At 43.6% G+C, this 18,778-nt stretch overlaps 1 protein-coding gene across 3 annotated transcripts in view; it reads left to right on the forward strand.

Annotated features, from left to right (window-relative positions):
• Window positions 1-18,439: 18,439 nt before the first annotated feature.
• The window catches only part of PPM1B (protein phosphatase, Mg2+/Mn2+ dependent 1B), a 61,114-nt gene continuing 60,775 nt past the window's right edge, over window positions 18,440-18,778 (forward strand). For all 3 annotated transcript variants that reach the window (XM_061475527.1, XM_061475524.1, XM_061475523.1), the window contains exon 1: window positions 18,440-18,577. The gene's annotated coding sequence lies outside the window, so the exon portion shown is untranslated. The remainder of the gene's footprint in view (window positions 18,578-18,778) is intronic.

Below are 18,778 nucleotides of genomic sequence, written 5' to 3' on the forward strand. Positions count from 1 at the left end.
CTTCCCCTGCCCTCGCTGGGTTTTATTTTTGCTCCAAAATGGCTCACCATGTGCCATGGCCAGCATTGCTAGATGTCAACTCTGCACATCAGTCAGTTCAGAGAGCAGGACAATGTTGGCTCAGCACTATGCCGTGTGACACCCAGCAGCTTTTACACGCTCGTGTGTTTGACGCGATTTTGCCTAAGCATGTAAAATGCTGCCTCCTCACTGCCTCCCACTTTCCCAGCCAGTGTAAGCTAGCTCAGCCACGGGCATCATTTTGTTTCAGACACTATCACAGCCCGCAGTCAGTCTACATAAACATATCGGTGTGCATAGAAGAGAAAATGAAGCAACTGGCATTTATTTACCTATTCTTGACTTACAGCTATACTCTATGGACCTTATCTTCACCCGAGCATCTCTAGCCTTTCTGTCTCGTGTCCACGTCTCTGGTGCCCTGGCAACTCCAGCCCTACACTCTCTCTGCCTGTAGCTAAAGTAACCTGAGCCAAGCAGTGGCTACTTTCATAGGTTTAAGGGAGAAAATTATGCAAGTGAATTAACTCAGGTAGCATCAACTAGTTTTAAGTCAAACCTACGATGTTTATTTTTAGCAGAATCACACAAATATATATATATATGCATACAGCTGACAAATATTCAGAGACCTGCAAAATACTGTCAGAGTGCCCTGCATTTTGTACAGTCGTCATGTTTGTGCAAAAAAGAATTGAAGTGCTATTGAATATTGCCAGAGTATAAGGGTCAGGTCACTGCCAGCAGGCTTAGTTTGATTCTGTCATGTCTCATTTTTACTTTTAGATATTTGATTTGACTTTTTAATCAAACAAGTAGGAAAATCAAAGGAGGCTGAAAAATAATTTAACATATTTATGTTTGCTGAAAGTAATTTTACATTAAAAAATAATTAATTGAAAACTTCAGCCCATTTTTTTCCCCAGAGCTTGCTTCTTTCATTTGTTCTTTTCTTTCTTCCATTCACGATCATTCTCTTACTTTTTATTTGAAATATCAGCACTTGTACCTGATCTTGACATCCAATTTATCAAAGGTGGAAAATGCAGCAGTAGGTCTGCACGGCAGAGCTGAATGTTTGATACTATCAGCAACTCTTAGCTAACAATTACCTAAATGCTACAGGTGTGAAAATGATCTAAATTACATTAAATGAAGCAGAATACTGGAAAATGACCAAGATTACTCAGCAGTTTCAGCTCAGGAAATCCACTCATTGCTAGAATTGAAAAAGCCTTTACTAGTCCCTTTCCAGCAAGAACACTGAATACAAGGGTTCAGAATGGCTGTGTATTTCCTCCGCTGAATTCATCCACTGCCTATTCAGACAAAGAGTGACTTCATAACCACATTCAGGAATGACATAAATCAGGAAAACACTACAGGGGCTATACAGAGTTTTAGGAATAACCATCCCGAATCCTTGGGGTATGTGCTCCTGAAGATCTGCCACGCTATTACCCAGTCACAGGGACTGGAATTTCCTCTTTCAGAGTCCTCTGTGAGGTTTCAAGGGAATTGAGGTACTTAAATGCTTTTTCAGATACCCATTCAGTGGTTATGTAGCTGAAGGGAGGAATAGCCTTAAAGCCTAGGATATAACGAAGAGCTAAACATGAACACATCCCACCCTTCCAGGCAACCTGGAATGGAATTGAGCAGAGACTGTCAGAGCACTGGGGAGCTTCCATCACCCGGACAGGTGAGATGCTGAGCAGGGACAGTGGCTTTTTCATGTGGCTCAGGGATTGGTTCTTAAATGCACCTGAAAGCATTTAAGGTTGGAAAAGCAGTAAATACACCTGTGGTTTTCTCTCTTGTAGGCTTACTCAATTGATTACTCACAGGGTCTCCGTTTCTGTAGGCATGACTGGATGTTTTTAGGCTTGAGTCTGTGAGCTTCAGTTTTGAGGTTTCTCCTGGGAAAAGTTGTGGTGAAAGAGAAGGAAATTCCATGCATCTTCTCCAGGCTCTGATGGCCTCTGGTGGAAGAGTGATCCTCCCGCAAAGGTAACTCAAGAACAATTGTTTATGTCATTTGCTGCAGCCAAGTATTAAATCACCTTTGCCAAATCCTTTGTTCTGAGCCTGCTCTATGGTTACCAGAGTGGATTTCCCCTACTCATAGCACACTTGGAAAGAAACTCCCCCAAAGTGGCAGAAAATGTTAATTTCAGAAGCTGATGGAAAGCACAAGGGAATTTTGCCTCGTTTTTGATAATTTAAACTAGTGTTCATCAACCCACTTTAATCGTTAGGGAATGCTGAAGAAAGAGCAATGTATCAGAAGATGAAGTGTTGCTTCCAGCAACATTTGATAATGAGTTTACTAAAATAGACACTACTGTACATTTTTGTATAAAATGCAGCTTAAAATATACAAAGCATATTGAATATTGACTCTCTGGGGAAAGACTACGTGCTGAGAATATGTTCTAAGCAGATAAGTGTGTGTAGGTACTTAAGTGTGTATTGCATATATATAGGGAGAGAATGATGAGTTTTTATGCAGAACAGGTTTTCCATTCTCCACTGTTTAGTCAAAAAGAAGCAATATCCTAGAAGATTTAACTCTGAGTAAAACACTGGAAGTAGAATTGTTACTGAGTAGTATTATTGAATGAACCTGAGCGAAGAAAAGTATTTCTGATATTCTTTACGTGCATTTTTTGCAACATGCTAGCTATTTTTAACAGTTATTTTGCTAACAAATCTTATTTACAGCTTGGTTCAAGCACTGAAATATTTGGGCTATGTGTTGCAAGTTGGCAACCCTGATTGCCCAGTGAGTAAACAGCATGCTGAACATGGCTTTGAGTTTGTCCTTGTGGTTGTACTTAAAGACTAGAAGCCCAAATCCAGCATTTAGGTGCCTCTGACACTCACAAAGCATTTTGCCCTCAGAGCTTCTTGCAAAACCTTCAAGGGGCTTATGCTCTTCTGCAAGGTGTGCCTAAGGTTACCCATCCTAATGACACTAGTTCCCTCCTCAGTTCAACACAATTCACCAAACTGATGTTTATTCATCTAGCCAAAGGGCCCAATCCAGTAGACGATTTCCAACTATGGTTAATGCCTTACAAAAATAGGCAGAGGCAGCAGCACTGGCAAGTGACCCTCCCCTCCTCAGTGTACAGGAGTTAGTATATGATTCACAGGATTTAAAAATAAACAAGTTTTTACTAATACTACTAGCACATAGCAATAGCGTCTGAAGGGCAATATTAACTGCCTGACATACTAAGTAGATGATACACAGACAACTTATCTGGAATGGAATTAGTTAGCAAACTAAAACGTAATAGGAGTAAATCCAGGAAACATCCTCCCCTTGAGAAAAATGAGAGAACAAATTCAGAATGCATTTGCCATGCTATGGGGAGAAGGGGAAACACAAGTCTGCAGCCTAAAATAAGAGGTTAAGGCTCTTCTATTTACACAGATTTTTACATATCTGATAGAACCAGGGCCTCTGTTTTGTAATGAGATTAGCTGATGTGAACCTGACTGCATCTGTGCGGCATCACCATAACAAGTGGATGACTAATGGTGGCAGTGGATTTGGTTTCCAGGCTGGGCTGTAAGATGGTCAGTCGACCAAATAGCTGTGCACATACATGCCCATGAGCAATGCTAGTTCATTCAGTGCAGTGTATGCAGAGATATATTACTTGTGAAATTTCCCTGATCTTTAGCAGAACTAAAGAAAAAGTAAATATTAGAGCTCCCCAAATAGATATGAGATGGAGTGAAAGATGCTTTTCCTATGTAGCTGTACAAACTGGGGTATGCTGGGTAAATATATATTGTATATGGAATAGCAGGAAGAATATGGAAGAAATTAAATCTGTTTCAGAAGAAAAAGAAATATAGGGTAATTTTTTTTTTCCATGGAAATTAAGAAAAGTGGAAGAGGAGAAAGCAGGAATAGTTTCAGCCTTCCAAATACTCATTTACTTTGCATTCAGAGCCTTTCAATGACATGCCACAATCAAAACTCCTTCAAAACAGAACTGACACTATTTTGCTTATTACGCAGTTGGTGAGGTCAGCTAAATAACTTCATTTTTCATAGCCTCCTATTTCCCACTTGATATTCTGAGCGATGGAAACAATTAAAATTGGAAGAAAGAACAAGAAACTCCATGTTTCAATCAAGTAATCCGAAATCCACCTGAAGAGTAGATGTTGTGCAGTTGTTTGTCAGTGTAATGGAGCTGTGTAAATGATTTTATTTACAGCCTCAGGCTTTCCTAACAGCTTTGCATATTTGTGTTATCTTTGCTTAATGAAAATACTGAAATAGAGGTATTTTACTTCTGTTTTATTAACTTCACATGTTGAGCTGAGAACACCTACAGTATCTCAGGCAAGTTGGGGCTGTCATTAACGTCATGTAGACAAAAAGCAGGAGGATGGCATTATTCTGTTACTCTGAAATGTTTCTAAATGTACCTTGCGGATTGCTATAACCGTAGGATGGTTATGTCTGCTGGTGACTCATGCTGACTCACCCACCGAGCCAGAATTTACTGAGCCTTCTTCTATGCCCACACACAGTGATATGATTTCCAGTCTGAGTGAATTCTTTAAAATTTAATTTAGTAGGCTTTAACTATAGAGACAGATACACTTCTTCAGTGGTTGCCTTAATTTCTATTTATGCCTTATTAAATGTGTGTTCGGATTATGTTTTCCAGAATCCCTTGAAATCCATTTTTAAAATAACGTGGATAAGTGCAACTGTACTTTCCAAATATGAAGGTCTGTCTGAAAACACTGCCAGTATACAGAAGCAGTGAAAATTTACAGATGCTACAGACCTAAAGGCCTAATACATAATCACTTCAGCAGCAGTGCATGTGAGCCTTGACCATAAGTCCCTCGGCTTAGGCAATGAATAATTAATAAAAAGACAAATTGACCTTATTCCTTTTTTTATTTTTGAGATTGGAAATCATATATTACCCCACTGAAGTAAAGAGAATTAAATGGTATAAAATGAGGTGTGAAAGCAATTCTTGAAATGTTACTACAAATATCTTCAGACTGATTTTGGGTTTTCTGAAGTAAATGGGAATTGTATGGCAGGCTTTAACAGCAACATGATCAGTCCAATTATTTGTGTCTCTTGAGGTCTGGTCAAAATCTGATGTGACGTAGCAGCCTGAAAAGTAATTCTTGTTGTTAGAGTACAAGCTGCAGTGACCGAAGAGAAGAATGCCAGTGAGATTCTCTCTCAGAAACAAAGAAATGGCTTCCCTTCCATCTCACATTCTTTGATACAGATTCATACATTTGTTAAATCAGGATTTATGATAATCTCATCCTCCCTCCAGGATTCTTTGCCCGCCACACAAAGACTAAGGGAGAGAAAAAAATAGTTTGCTTGGACTACTCCTGCATGCTTTGCTTTTTAAACTCTTCTGACAAATGAACGTTCAAGCAACAGAAAATGAGATACATGTTTCCAAAGAAACACAGTCAAATGCTTCAGTAAACTCACCGAGACTTTCGTTCACCTTGCTAATATGCTGAAGGAACAGTTGATGCCCCCAAGCCGTGTATCCTTCCCTCTTTCTGCAGGAATTTACGTCATTTCTCAAAAGTGTGTCAGCTTTGACAGTGTTTTAGGGCTGCGTGGTTTTCTTCTCTTGCTCATGCAGTCAGTCAGGCATGATTCCTGATCTGCAAGTTTGTCTATGATTCTGTCTTCTCATCTCTGGGATTCACTAAATTGCCCTGTCCTCTAAACCTGAAAGTGCTGGATGAGTGGATACTTCATCCCCTGTGGTTTCTGCTTCACTGACTTCCTCGTACTTTGGGTATGCAGTCCTTTGTTTTGCTTCTGGAAAACAAAAATCCCAGACTTAAGTCTTTAGTCACACCTTCTTGCCCACATCATTGTTCACACAGGGCTTTCTTGTAGTTCTGTCACCAGAATTCAGAAGTTGTTGGTTTTGTGGTTTGAGTTAAATGTGCTTGAAAATAGAGTACAACTTCTTATTGTTACTTCAGCCTTCAGTGGCCATTAAGATTCTGTATGTAATGGGGCATGATACAAGGAGAACCACACAGCTGTATGACAAGGTTTGAATAGAAGTTGAAATATGTGTTTCTGTCTCAGTCCCTGTAAGTTCTGCCTATTAATGTTCCTTCTCTTCCTATTGCACTGCCAGTCACAGTCTGCACTTTATCTGAGACCATCCACGCGTTCTGTCAACCTGGTATGTACAAAGGACTGGGCTCTGCTGAACTCCTGCCAGGTGCTCTGTACTAGAGATGCCCACCTTTAGTGACAGGAGGGGCCCAAATACTGCAGTCCATCCTTTGCTGCAGGACACAGCATTTCCTGAAAGTGCCATAATTACTGAATCTATACAACAGGTTCCTTGCAGCAGGTTTCCCACACTGAAGAGATGAATGCCCAGGAAATAGAGCAGTTAAGAGTAGACTGGTATTGCCAAGTAATTCAGATGTTGCATTGTTGGTCTCCTTTCCAAGCAGCGCCACAGACCTGTGAGGCGAAAAGACTGATTACTGGATTAATTGTCCTGACAGTAGCTCATCTCTAAAAGCACTTTTTCTCAAGAGGCTCTGGTCCTTCCTGTGTTCTATTTCTGGGCAAGAACAAGGCCTCTGGAATGAATGGTGGTAAGAAGTAGGCTACTGCCGCTACCAAAGCAAGTCATCTTCCCTACAGCCTATTCCAGAGGGCCACAGATGGAATCCACAAACCCAGAAGTCATAGCCACTGGAGACTGAATACCTCTGCTCTTTTCCATGTCTCTGCAAATACTGCATCTTCCTTTCTTTTACTCCTGATTTGCAAAGCATATAATGAAAATGTTATAGCAACGTGCTAGTAACAGAAAAAAGTAACATTCTTTTATCAAGGAGTGAAAACTCCCAAGCCCCATTGAGCAGTGCAAATAAGCAGTTTATGGTGTTTCAGCTAACACCGGCCTATCTCGGATAAACATCGCATGATTGCAAAGCTTGTATCCAAAGGTCCCTCTCTAGCTGAATAAACGGGCACTGAGGTTTTCTGTATCTCTATAGCTTGTACACTGCTGGCATCCAGTTCTAAGTATCCTCCTGTGATATGACGGTGCCAGCAGTGTGTTTGGCAGTGTCCACTATGTACTTACCTATGCACTTAGGACACGTCAGCTGTGAAGTCTCTCTTACTATTTTTCTTCAAACCCTTTCTGGAAAAGCTGAGCTTGTTACCATTGAAGAGCTTTGCACAGTAGGACTCTCCAGTGTCGTCATTTTTGCTTTCCAGCTTTCAGGATTGTGCTGTTCTTACACCCTTTCGCAATGGAATCCAGTATTTATATTTCTTGAATCTTCTTCTAGAGGCAAGATGCTCACTTGGCTTATCCTGGTAGTTGTATGCTCTGCAGTTCCTAGGGCACTCTCGCTTGACTGCCTTTGAGTTCCACCTATTCTTCAGCCTTGCCTCTCCTTACCTGTGATACGTTACATCCTCAGTAGTGTTAGAGCACTGAGTAACCTCCAAAAGATCTCAGTTGGGCACCTGCAATTGTGCAATCGTATATATTTAATAAATGCCCCATTGGAAAGACTTCTCCCCATAGTGTAACACTGACTCTTGCTAAAAAAAGCCCTGGTTTCTCCAATTTTCCCCAGGCTGTGGGTATCCTAAAGGTATGTGTGCATTTGGACTTGATGCTTCTTCAGAAATAATGTGCCTTATGTTTGCTACAGTTACTTGAAATCACTGTCACTACCAGGCAAGGTTAAATAAGGAAAAAAAGATTAAACTAGCAAAGCAGGGGTTAAGTTTCTGATTACAAAATGGAAACAGACTTAAAGACACAAACAAAAAGCATAGGAACAAGAAAACGTAATTTCAGTGTGTACCGTGTTCTGGCAGTCACCCACAGCCTGCCTCCGGGAGCCAAGGAGCCAGTACAACTGTACTTCAGGCTGTACTTCTCAGTTGGGTTTTGCCTGCCTCCACCTAAAGTATGAGGGACTTCCCACTGTAAAGGGAGGGTAAACCTCAGTGCATTTCTTTGGCCCATCTCCCGTCCTTTGCTTCCTTCAATTTAGAGAAAATTTACCTTCCTGTTTAGGAACTCAGTTGAACTATAATTTGATTTGGGTCTCCATTTCCCAGACAGCATTACTTCTATTATGAACTTTTTTTTTCTTCCCATGGCTTTTTAAGGTCTTATAAATTACAGATAATAAAACTGTCGGCTGTACACCAGACCCTAACCTCACAGCTTGTGGAAAAATTGATTTCACACATGAGATGTCACTAATAATGATGATAAGTTTAGGGTTTGGAGCATTTCCTCAAATAATTTTCATTCCTCCTCCGCACTTTGTCATAGCAGAGGCTTTACAACTATCCCAGGAACTTCCAACTCTGATTTCCTTAGCCACAGTTAATTATAGATATCCCAGCAGTTTCTCAGAGTTATTTATTCCAGAGTTTCTTGACAGTGAGCAGGCTAATGGGAGGTCTTCTGGGGGCCCTTTCACTTTCAGAAATGCTGCTTTTAAAATGTCAAGTCCTATCACCAAGACATAGTTGGTTTTGTTTCATTTTTGTGCTGCAGAGTGTAAAATTCATGAAACTGCTCATTCCTCCAAAGCTGAACACTCGCATTTAAAATCCGATATCCTCTTGTCACCAGCTTTAGATTATCTTCAAAATCAGACAATCGTTTCTCATCATTCAACATTAGAAAATCTTTTCTAATCATCTGAAATACACTTACTCAGTTGGGTAACAGGTAGCCTGTTAAGAAGGTGTGCTTTACACATTTCACTGACTTAGGAGCTCTTGCGTTGGCAGAAAGCCCCTTTGTAACGTGCACGTTTTAAGCGGCAGTCCTTTGGTGGCGTGTGTGGGAACAGAGTTCATAACGTTCACTGTGCAGAGACAATGTGCTTGTTCTTATTTTATATTTCTCTTTGTCAACTGCAACTACGCATTTGTATTTTTGTTTGTTTCAAAAACACCACTAAACTTCTTTTTAAGGGGGATCAATCTTCTTACCTGGCTTGTATTCCTATCGAGACCAGTGGCGCTCCAGCTTGAGCAGAGCTGAACCCCAAGGTTGTGATCATGATGCTGGCTTCCCTTTGCTGAAACAGGAGGGAGTTAGGCTGCTCAGTATCTCGAAGGAAATACACAGCATACTTAATGTTGACACTACTATTATGGTTGGCATATTTTGATCATCTCATTTCCTCTTTGATCCTGATGTACAGTAAAGTGTGAACATTATCTTTAAGCTGCAATCTGATCTTACTGAGCTTTTAAGTGCAGTGAAGGGCAGTGGATTTTCTCTTCAGCGGCAACATGAACAGCAGGAGCTCTGGAAATTGTAGTGGCAACAGCAGCTTCTGTTGTGACAGTTCTCTCGTAGGTCACCATGGTGAGACTGTATCTGAGTGGTGGGTTTTTTTCCTGTCCAGACACTAACATAATTTCTAGGAGCCAGAAGAACAGCTTATATAAATTAATACCCTTGTTATGAATAATCTCCATGTGGATATGCTTGTAAGAAATATACACTTTCTTTTTATTTTTTTTTTAAGGAATGATTTTCATAACTAGAAAAAGAAGGATTCAGCCATGCTTCCAAAACTAAATACAACATATTTACCTTAAAATGGTTGATCTGTCTGTTAGTATGGGGAAAAAAACCACTGTTGATTGAAATAAAGCCCATAATAACAACACAGAACATGGTCAGATTCATTACACCGTTATCTGTTTTAACATTTAAAATGTTATTTTTTGAACTGCAAGAGAATGCAGGGGATGAGCCTGGATTTAGCATCCAGAAGGCTAAGCTTTTTGGAGGTCCAAATGGAAATGACCGCAATGTGACACAGTGTCTGACGTGCCACTTTGATGGGAATAGCATCTATCAAACCACCCTACAGAAATACAGAAAAGGAAGAATTAACTTCTGGTTTTGGTGTAAGGGGCTCCCTTGGGAGTCAGTGTTCTCCCTCCTGCCAATCATGCTGATCAGCTCTACCTCCTAGCAAGCCCGTGTACTTGCTTACCAGATGGGTTTGCTGTTGGTGAATCTCTTTAACTGAGTCACCACCAAGTGTTTCCATTAGTAAGTTCACAACCAGTCACGTGTGCAGCTGTGGCCTGCCAGGCCAGGGTTGTGGGATGGATACCAGAGAGCACTGCTTAGTTACAAGATCTTAGGGAAACAGAGGCGCTTCACTTGCTGTGTGCTTACTTTTCTTGGGTTGTTTGATTTCATGCTGCTTTTCCGTTCTACTTAAACTGGTATTCATCTTTTGCGTGCATCTATAAATTACTTGGCAGCCCCTGCTGCAGTTCTCTTCTATAGGAAAAGGTTCAGTGACCCACTGGGCACGCATGAAGTTCCTGCCTGAAGACAACATTTTTTCCCCTCAGTCTTTAACAGAAAAAATACTAAAAAAAAGTCATTTCATGACTGGCTTTGCTCATTGTTAACGTTTGAGGTGTGCGTTAGGGCAACCCTTCCCACTGTGCACACTCTGGTTGCTGGTGTTTTTCCCCTCGGTAGGATGATGAGTCACATCCATTCTAGTTTAACAGCTCAGCTGATCTTAGCAGAATGCTCTCACCAGAAACAGCCTCAAATAATACAAACCACTTGCATAGATCAGAATGCTTCTGGCTGATGTGCTGTCCCTTTCTAGGCAGCTTCCCTCACCCATGAGAACAGCAAGTGCCGCAAAGCCACTTCTCTCATGGGGGCCCTCAAGCTGTTGTTCTCCCTCAACAGTGGGGAGAAAAAGAGGTGACAGGGAATGGAAATGTGGGAAAGTAGTTTTTAAATGGCACTGATTTTAGGAAGCACCCTTTGCCACTCTCCTAGGCAATTACTTCTCACAGGTACAGTAAGGAAGGGTAAAACAGCGAATTAACAGTAATGTGGATTAGGAAAAGATCACAAAGGTTAAGTAGGAAGCTGTTAACTCGGTGTCATTAGATTACTATTAGGCACATGCTTAGGACAAGTATAAATGGGCAGGAAAAGAGCAATGGAATTGCACTGACAGTAATATATCTCACTTAATAGCTGCATGTTGCAATGATAATCTCTTCAGATTTTTTATCTTCTTGAAACTCAGGTCTGTTTTTGAATTTTCATAAGAGTGCTCTGTACTGTATCACATTGGATCTATACAGCATTTGAAAGATGTTTGAAAATTGAGAGGATATTATTACTCGAAGTCATCTATTTTATAGAGCCTAAAAGCAAGATTGCCAGTTAAACGTGACTGTCTTCTCTAATAATATAAGCTTAAAAGATGATAAGAATGTAAGTACTGTACACTTGATTATGCTTAAGCTTTTGAACTCTCTTAAAGCATTTTAAGCAATCTTATAACATTTTAAGCTCTCTTAAACTACTTCAGCCAAAGGGTAGGAAAGGTAATCTAAAGTCCAGGTAGTCAGTGACTAACAAACCAGGACAGTAGTAATGATGAAGACAGGTGAGAGTACTTGAAGCAAAAGCTGGTATTCTAACATCAAAGTAAAACGTTTAGGGAGATTTTAGACTGCCAAAGGAGACATCTCAGCCAGAAGTTAACAAAACTAACACTTTTTCAGTCTCTCTCCCATGCCACCTCCAATACTGCATTGAGTTCTGGGCTTCCCAGTAGCAGGAGGAAAAGTGTGAACATATGCTCACAAGCGATTGGGTTACTAAGGCAAATTATTGCTTATCTGCTAGGATGCTATAGCAGTGTATAGTAGCTTAAACTAACACATTTTACTTCAGCAGCTGGAGGAGCTGGGAACATGCACACAAGCAGTTATTACAGCTTGTCTGTGGAGTAGTAACTTATTAAGCCGTGCTAAATCATGGCTTAATTACAAACTGGCTTGACAGCTTGTGGCTGGCTGTCCCTACCCAGTTTAACAACATGAACAAAGCTCAAATGAAGACAACAGGAATAATCATGGCACATCAACCCTTTCAGTTTGTTACATCTCAAAGCCAGCTCATGGCTGCCTGTGTGGAGCTCCAAATAAGCCCTTCCACACTGCCAATTAAGGGCCTGTGTGAAGGCACTTAACCTGTTGCCCAGCCATGCTTAACACTGCGTTTGTCATTCTAATGCTGAAACTGAATGGCATTTCATATCATGCTGTGATAAACTAGAATATTCTGTCCTTCTTTGTCATCTTTTTGAAGGGATGAGCTCCCAGCTGCTAGAGGAAATTTCTGATATTAATCCCCAGATGTCTTGCTTTTATACTCTTGAAGTTAACTATGTTCCTATTTCTCCATCGGTTTGATTGCGTATGGTTTCCTAGCTCTCCTTACTGCTAGTACCTCTGAGCACTGGGTCATTTACAAATTTACTTCCCATGATCTTCTTGTGTCAGCGTCATTAAGGAAAATATCTAAAAAATACCTAACAGGTTTATGGCCAAAACTGATGGGGGAGGACAGGAAGAAAAGAGAACAACCTTTACTCAGATACTTCACCTCTGATCTGCTTTCTCCCCAGTGGATAGTCAGTTACCTTCATTAGTCTCTGGTACTGCTCTTCTAATTACTATCCCAGACTGGTTTGCGTTAGAAAGTACCTTAAAGCTCATCCAGTCCCAACCCCCTGCCGTGGGCAAGGACACCTTCCACTGGAGCAGGTTGCTCCAAGCCCCTGTGTCCAACCTGGCCTTGAACACTGCCAGGGATGGGGCAGCCACAGCTTCTCTGGGCACCCTGTGCCAGCACCTCAGCACCCTCAAAGGGAAGAATTTCTCCCTAATGTCTCATCTCAATCTCCCCTCTGTCAGGTTAAAGCCATTCCCCCTTGTCCTGGCTCTGCAGGCCCTTGTCAAAAGCCCCTCTCCAGATTTCTTGTAGCCCCTTTAGACACTGGGGGCTGCTCTAAGGTCTCCCTGGAGCCGTCTCTTCTCCAGGCTGAACAAGCCCAGCTCCCTCAGCCTGTCTCTGTAAGAGAGGTGCTCCAGTCCTCTGATCATCTCCTCCTCTATCTGGAACTTCAGTGATATTATCAGAGAAAGATGCTAGGTTAAGCTGGTAAGGTCCACCTTTTGTAAACATTACTTTTTCTCATTTCCTGCTATACTTACTTTAAAAAGCTTACTGTGAGACAACTGATTTCATTTGACACTCTTTTCTGACTTCTGGAATGGGCATTATCTGCTCTCTCTGCCCAGAGGCTGCAGACTGTGTTTTATTTTCATCGTATATGTGATACCAGCAATTTCCTTTCCCTCCCAGCCATCCTGCCCTCTAACCCTGTGTTTTACATCACCATCTTTACCGAAAATTGAGACAAAATATGCATTTAATTTTATAATCAGATGTAGACTATATCTAAACCCCACTTCTTCCTCACTGGAAAGAGACATCACTTCTCTCCCACAGTATGATTTCACAGCTGGATAACACCTTGCTGGTTTTCCAGCTATTGTATGCAAGGTCTCAATTAATCTGATTTTCCAGATAAATTCTCCTTTAATTCTCACATTTATTGATATTTGAGGTCTTTCCTAAACCACAGCTTTTTATTATTATTATTATTATTATTTTGCTTTGTTATATGCTCTCTGCTCATAATTCTTACCTCTCTCTTTATGGCACTTCTCTTCCACTTATGCCTTGAAACCTGTAAAACCTTTTGCCTTGGGTAAGATACAAAATCTCAATGGAATTTGCAATTTTGGTTTTAATATACCAAAGCCTTCTTCCACATTCATTCAATGTTCATTATGCAAGCTGATTTTACTGCTGGGTCCCTTCATTTATCACAGTCTGCCTTTCTGAAATTGAGAATGCTCTACTTTCTGTCACCCCTACCTTCTGTCACACAGCTTGTGATCACCTATTCCAGGGTTATTATCTACAGTCAGGCCTTCGAGGGCAGATTCGGCAATCATCCAAAAGCTTTACTTTTTACAGGCTCAGTGACAGTTTGGTGGAGGAATTCATTGGCTACCACAGTAGCATGTATTCCCCAAACTACAAATGGGGAATTTGAAATCTCACTGATTGGTTCTTTGTATCCAAACAGTACCAGTTCTTTAATAATATGGAGTTTTCTAGCTACCTCCAGGGGTCTGTAATGGTCTCACAGCCCTCTCCTCTGAACATGCTCTGTGTTTACCATCTTTTCCAAAAAGAAAAAAAAAGGAACTAAATTTTGAGCTGTTTTATTCCCTGTTATGTTTTATTTGCAGAACATTGCTTCCTTAACATGGAATGTCACTACCCATCTTTATTTCCACTTCCTTGTTTTCTCAACTGCAAATCCCCTCCAATCCACGTGTTCTAGTTAGGCACGCCATGAGTTTTCTTTACTCACAAGGAGGGGGGTCTTGAACTGTTTCGTGAAATTCCTTCATTTTTCCCCAAATGCTGGAAATAGTACATCCACTTTTTAGTTACTTTATTTGACATAGTAACATTACTTGGGTTCTGCCTTTGTGTATGTGTTTTTTTCTTTGTTACCCATCCCACATTCTTCCTATTTCAGATTGCTTTCTTCCTCTTGTTGAGCAAAGCCAAGGCAAAATATTACATGAATCTTTCCAAATTTTCTCTACTCATTTCTTAATATGAAGATGACTTTATTGTCTCTGGTGATTTCCTTCCTTTCTTCACAGATGATGTAACCTTGAAGGGGAACACAGGAAAGTGGTGAAGAACTTAACTGCTGTTGTTTAGTGAATTAATTTCCATGGGAAGTTACTCAGCTGCAAATGAGTTTGTTTGCTTTGCACATAAAAAATACTCATGAATATTCTCAGTGTCTGAGAATGCTTTCTTGTGAAACTAGAGCAGTTGCCACTTGTGGCCAAACCAGCATGAAGGCAAGTTAAAACACTAGATGGGTACAGACTTTAGATGAAAACCAGAGTTTCAGTTTTGAAAACAAGAGGTATATTTGAGATAATGATGTGAAAATGCTGTCAGATCAAGTAGCTTCCCAAAGTTGCTGATATTTTGTCAAGACTTGGTTTACAGCTCATACATTTGAACATGAAACAAATTTAATCACTGTGAAAAGGACAAATTTGTTCACTAATAGCAACAGAACTTAGAAAATACGAGAACTTAAACTCTGTGCTAAGAATTTACTTTCATTCCTTTTAGGTGCAGTGTCAGTTGTTTGCGAATTAACTTTATCTTGTACAATCTTTTTTTCTATAGTTAATCATTATTTTCATCAGCACTAAGAACTGGATGCCCGCACATTGCATGTGTTAGAGTACGCACGTACTTTCCGGCATGCACACATTACTGTCAATCCAACACACGTGTACTCTCAAACAAATATCCTGCTTCAGTAATCTTACAGGACGCTTCACTGGGGCCAGCCATGAAAAGGCACAAAATCCCTAGATTAGCCATTAACTCCACGTTGCCACATACAACCATTATTTCACCTACTTATTACTTCACCCCCCACCCCTGCTGCCCGTCGCTGTGCTGCTTGCCTCTTGCCACACACCTCTTGAGCAATGCCAGTGTTCAGTTTTAGCCCATATAAACCAGCCAGATACGCACATTTTCTAGTGGTTAGCAATGTGCTGTTTACACTGGGTTGAGGACTCGTGTGCATGGTGTAGATTTCTAGTTAATCTCTAACATTTAAGCAGGTCATGTTTGAGAAGCAATAGGGGATATGATTTATTACATTAGAGATAAGGGTAATATTTTGGGAAGTCAATTCTGTAAAGGTTGCACTGGTGGTGAGGTGCTATGATAAGCAAGTATTTGATTATGTTCAAAATTAGCTATAAAACGATATCTGCAGTTACAGCTGAAATGAAGGGGATAAGAACAGTGCCAAATCTAGAAGCCAAGGAGAAAGGCAGGGCCAGAGAGGGTTTGAATGACAACTGAAAAGACAAAGTTGTGATTTCCTGTGGTATTTCTTTATGCTTTTGTTTTAGCAGTCACTGTGGCGAAAATGGCTGCTACCGTCAATTAGAAGGAGGAGTTAGTTAGCAGCTGAGTATACCTTGGTCACACTGAGGAATATTATCTAATGCTGCCTATGGTATCTCTCTGGCAGGTAGCCAGGAGGCAAAGTAGTGGGTGTAAACCAAGACCTGCTAAAATTACAGCCTGGTTCTGTCCCTGCTGAAATCTGTGCAAGGTTTGCCATTACTTTAAAGAGTGGCAGGCTCCAACAAAATTCCTGGGGAATCGCTTGAAATAAAAGCTGTTTCAAAAGGCCAAGAAGTATCTAGGCTGAATGAAATTTACATTCATCAACCTGAAGATATAGCAGTTTTTAGCCCGATTTGTCATTGCTTTAAGAATACATGAATTGTGTTTAAATGCCTACAAGATATAAGCCTGAAGAAAGAAAAAAAAACCCCAAACCCAAAAACCTAGCTAGATATATGAGTATCTTGAGTCTCAGATCATGTGGGCACCACAAAATTAACTAGGTTGATTGGCAGCTGGGTCTGGGCACTCAAATTAGCTTGTCTGTGAGCAAGTTTTCTATGACAGAAGGCTAACTGCAGGCTCAGCGTTCTGGCTGTTTCTGAACTTGCTCACGAGTGCCTGTGCTGAGGCAATCAGGGTTTCATTCTCAGTCAACTCCATCAGCTGGTACAGAGCTGTGGGAAGCAGCACCATCGTGCTGGTGTGACCCTTCCCAATGTGCTGTTGAGGAACAGGCACGCTTAAACCCACTAAAAGCAAAGCTTCGGCTCTTAGAGCTCCAGTTGCATCAGTTACCTGAGCTCAAAGTGCCTCCAGAGCTCTATGCAAGGAATTTCTAAGTGAGCAGTGGTGCTGATGACCTGAAAACTAAAAGCTGCATAGCATTTACTATGGGTGTAACTGGGGACCCTGGAAAAATAACCCCACAGTGTGCCTGTGTGGAAGACTTAGGAAAGAATGCCTGCTCTATAAGGGGAACTTCTTGTCTCCAGAGGAGACAAGGATAAATCAAAATGTTACATAAACTGTGTTGACCCATGATCTCAAGTCCTGCATGTTACAAGCAGACACATGTAGTGTGTGTGGAGGAAACACCACATAGTACATGGACAAGGGATCAATTAATGTACAGGTGGTACATTAAGTTAGGGCACCCGGCAGTGAAAGGCAAGGACATTACTTCTGCCATTCAGCTTACAGGTTAAAACCGATGTCTGACCGCAGTGAGCAGAACTGCTGTAAAGAGCGGGGCAGGAGTCGGGTCCGTCTCCAGAGGTGAGCCCCAGCTGCCTCCCAGTTGACGGAGAAAGGTGTCAATAGCAATGGGTTAGGAGGCATGGGCACATTTTCACGCTCCTTCCCGATCAAACATTTACGTGCGGGGGTCAGAAAGCGACCAAAGACGAGGCGAGCTCCCGCAGGGGCTGAGCTGCGGCCTGCCCCGGGGAGGCACCGGCTCACAGCAGTTGCCCGCTCCTGCGCTGGCCTCCGTGTCCGAGACCAGCGGCCCCCGTGGGCGGGTGGGGGGGGGTCCTTGCGGCAGTGAACGGGGTGCGCACCGGAACGCCCCGCGCCTCCTCCTTCCCTGGGGTAGCTCCGCGCACAGTGGGCGGTGCCGCCGGAGGCCACGCCCCTTCCCCCCGGCCCTACGCTCCCTGATTGGCTGGCGGTGATGTCATCGCGCGAACATACGGGTCCTGCGTGCTGGGGGGGGGGGGGGGTGCCGCGCACCTCTTCCCCTCATTGCCCGGCCCGCAGCCAATCGCCGTGCGGACCGACGCACGCGCCGGGACTGGCTCCGCCGAAGCCCGCCGGCCCTTCCCCAACGCCTTGATTGGCGGGGGCGACGGCCAATCAGGAGAAGGCACCCAGCGGCTGATTCACACCTACTTCGAGGAGCGAGCGATGCGGGACTGGCGGCGCGGAGAGCCAATGGCCTGCAGGCAAACCGCGCCGGGAGGGAGAGGATGTGGCCGGGAGGAGGGCGGCTGGGAGGGGCGAGGGCGCTCGCTGACAGCCGCTTCCGTCAGTCCTGCCCAGGCTGCGAGGCCGGGTAAAACGTGCGGAGAGAGGCAGGGTCCGTGCGGTGGCTCCGTGACTGACGGGAGCCGCAGCCAATTGTGACCAAACACAGGGGAAAGGCCCAATCACGAGACAGGTTTTGGGCGGGGCTGGCGGGTGAGCGGTGAAGGGCTCGACCAATGACACCAAAGCAGGGTAGAGCCGGCAAGGCGACCGGCCAATGGTCCCTGGGAGAGGGCGGGACGGGGTGAGCGACGGCAGCGGCAGCCACTAGGCTGGGGAGGACGCGAGGCGGCCCGTCCGGTAACGGTCGCGGGGCGGTGGGGGTGGGTCCGTGTGCCGTGCCCCGCCCGCCCCTCCCGGGGCGCTGTGACGTGTGCGGTGGGGAGGGCGGGCCGAGCTGCGGCCTCTGGGACAGGGGCTCCCAACATGTCTGCGCTGCTGGCGGCGACTGCGGCCGGCGGCGGCCAGTGCGGGGCGGCCCGCGCCTGAGGCCGAGCCAGGGTCCCCTCACCCGGGCCGGGCCCTGCAACGGCTGCCTGGGGCTGTGACGCCGGGGGACGCCGGCGCTCGTCCTCCGACAGGTAGAGGGGTTAGGGCCCGCCGTGGAGCAGGGGCGAGCGGGTCGTAGCCGCGCCGGGGCGGGTGGAAAGGCGGAAGGGTCCGGGAGGCCGGGTCGGGCCTGGGCGTGCGTGTTGCCGAGCGGCGGGGCCTGCGCCGTGCCGGGGAAAGTGGGGGCTGGCAGCGCCGGCCTGCTCCGGGGGGCGGCGGGCAGGGCCTGCTGC

This window comes from Pezoporus flaviventris, unplaced genomic scaffold (genome assembly GCF_033815535.1).
Source record: "Pezoporus flaviventris isolate CSIRO_AGI_PZ_B2104156 unplaced genomic scaffold, CSIRO_AGI_Pfla_v1 ptg000083l, whole genome shotgun sequence".
Lineage (NCBI taxonomy): Eukaryota > Metazoa > Chordata > Aves > Psittaciformes > Psittacidae > Pezoporus > Pezoporus flaviventris.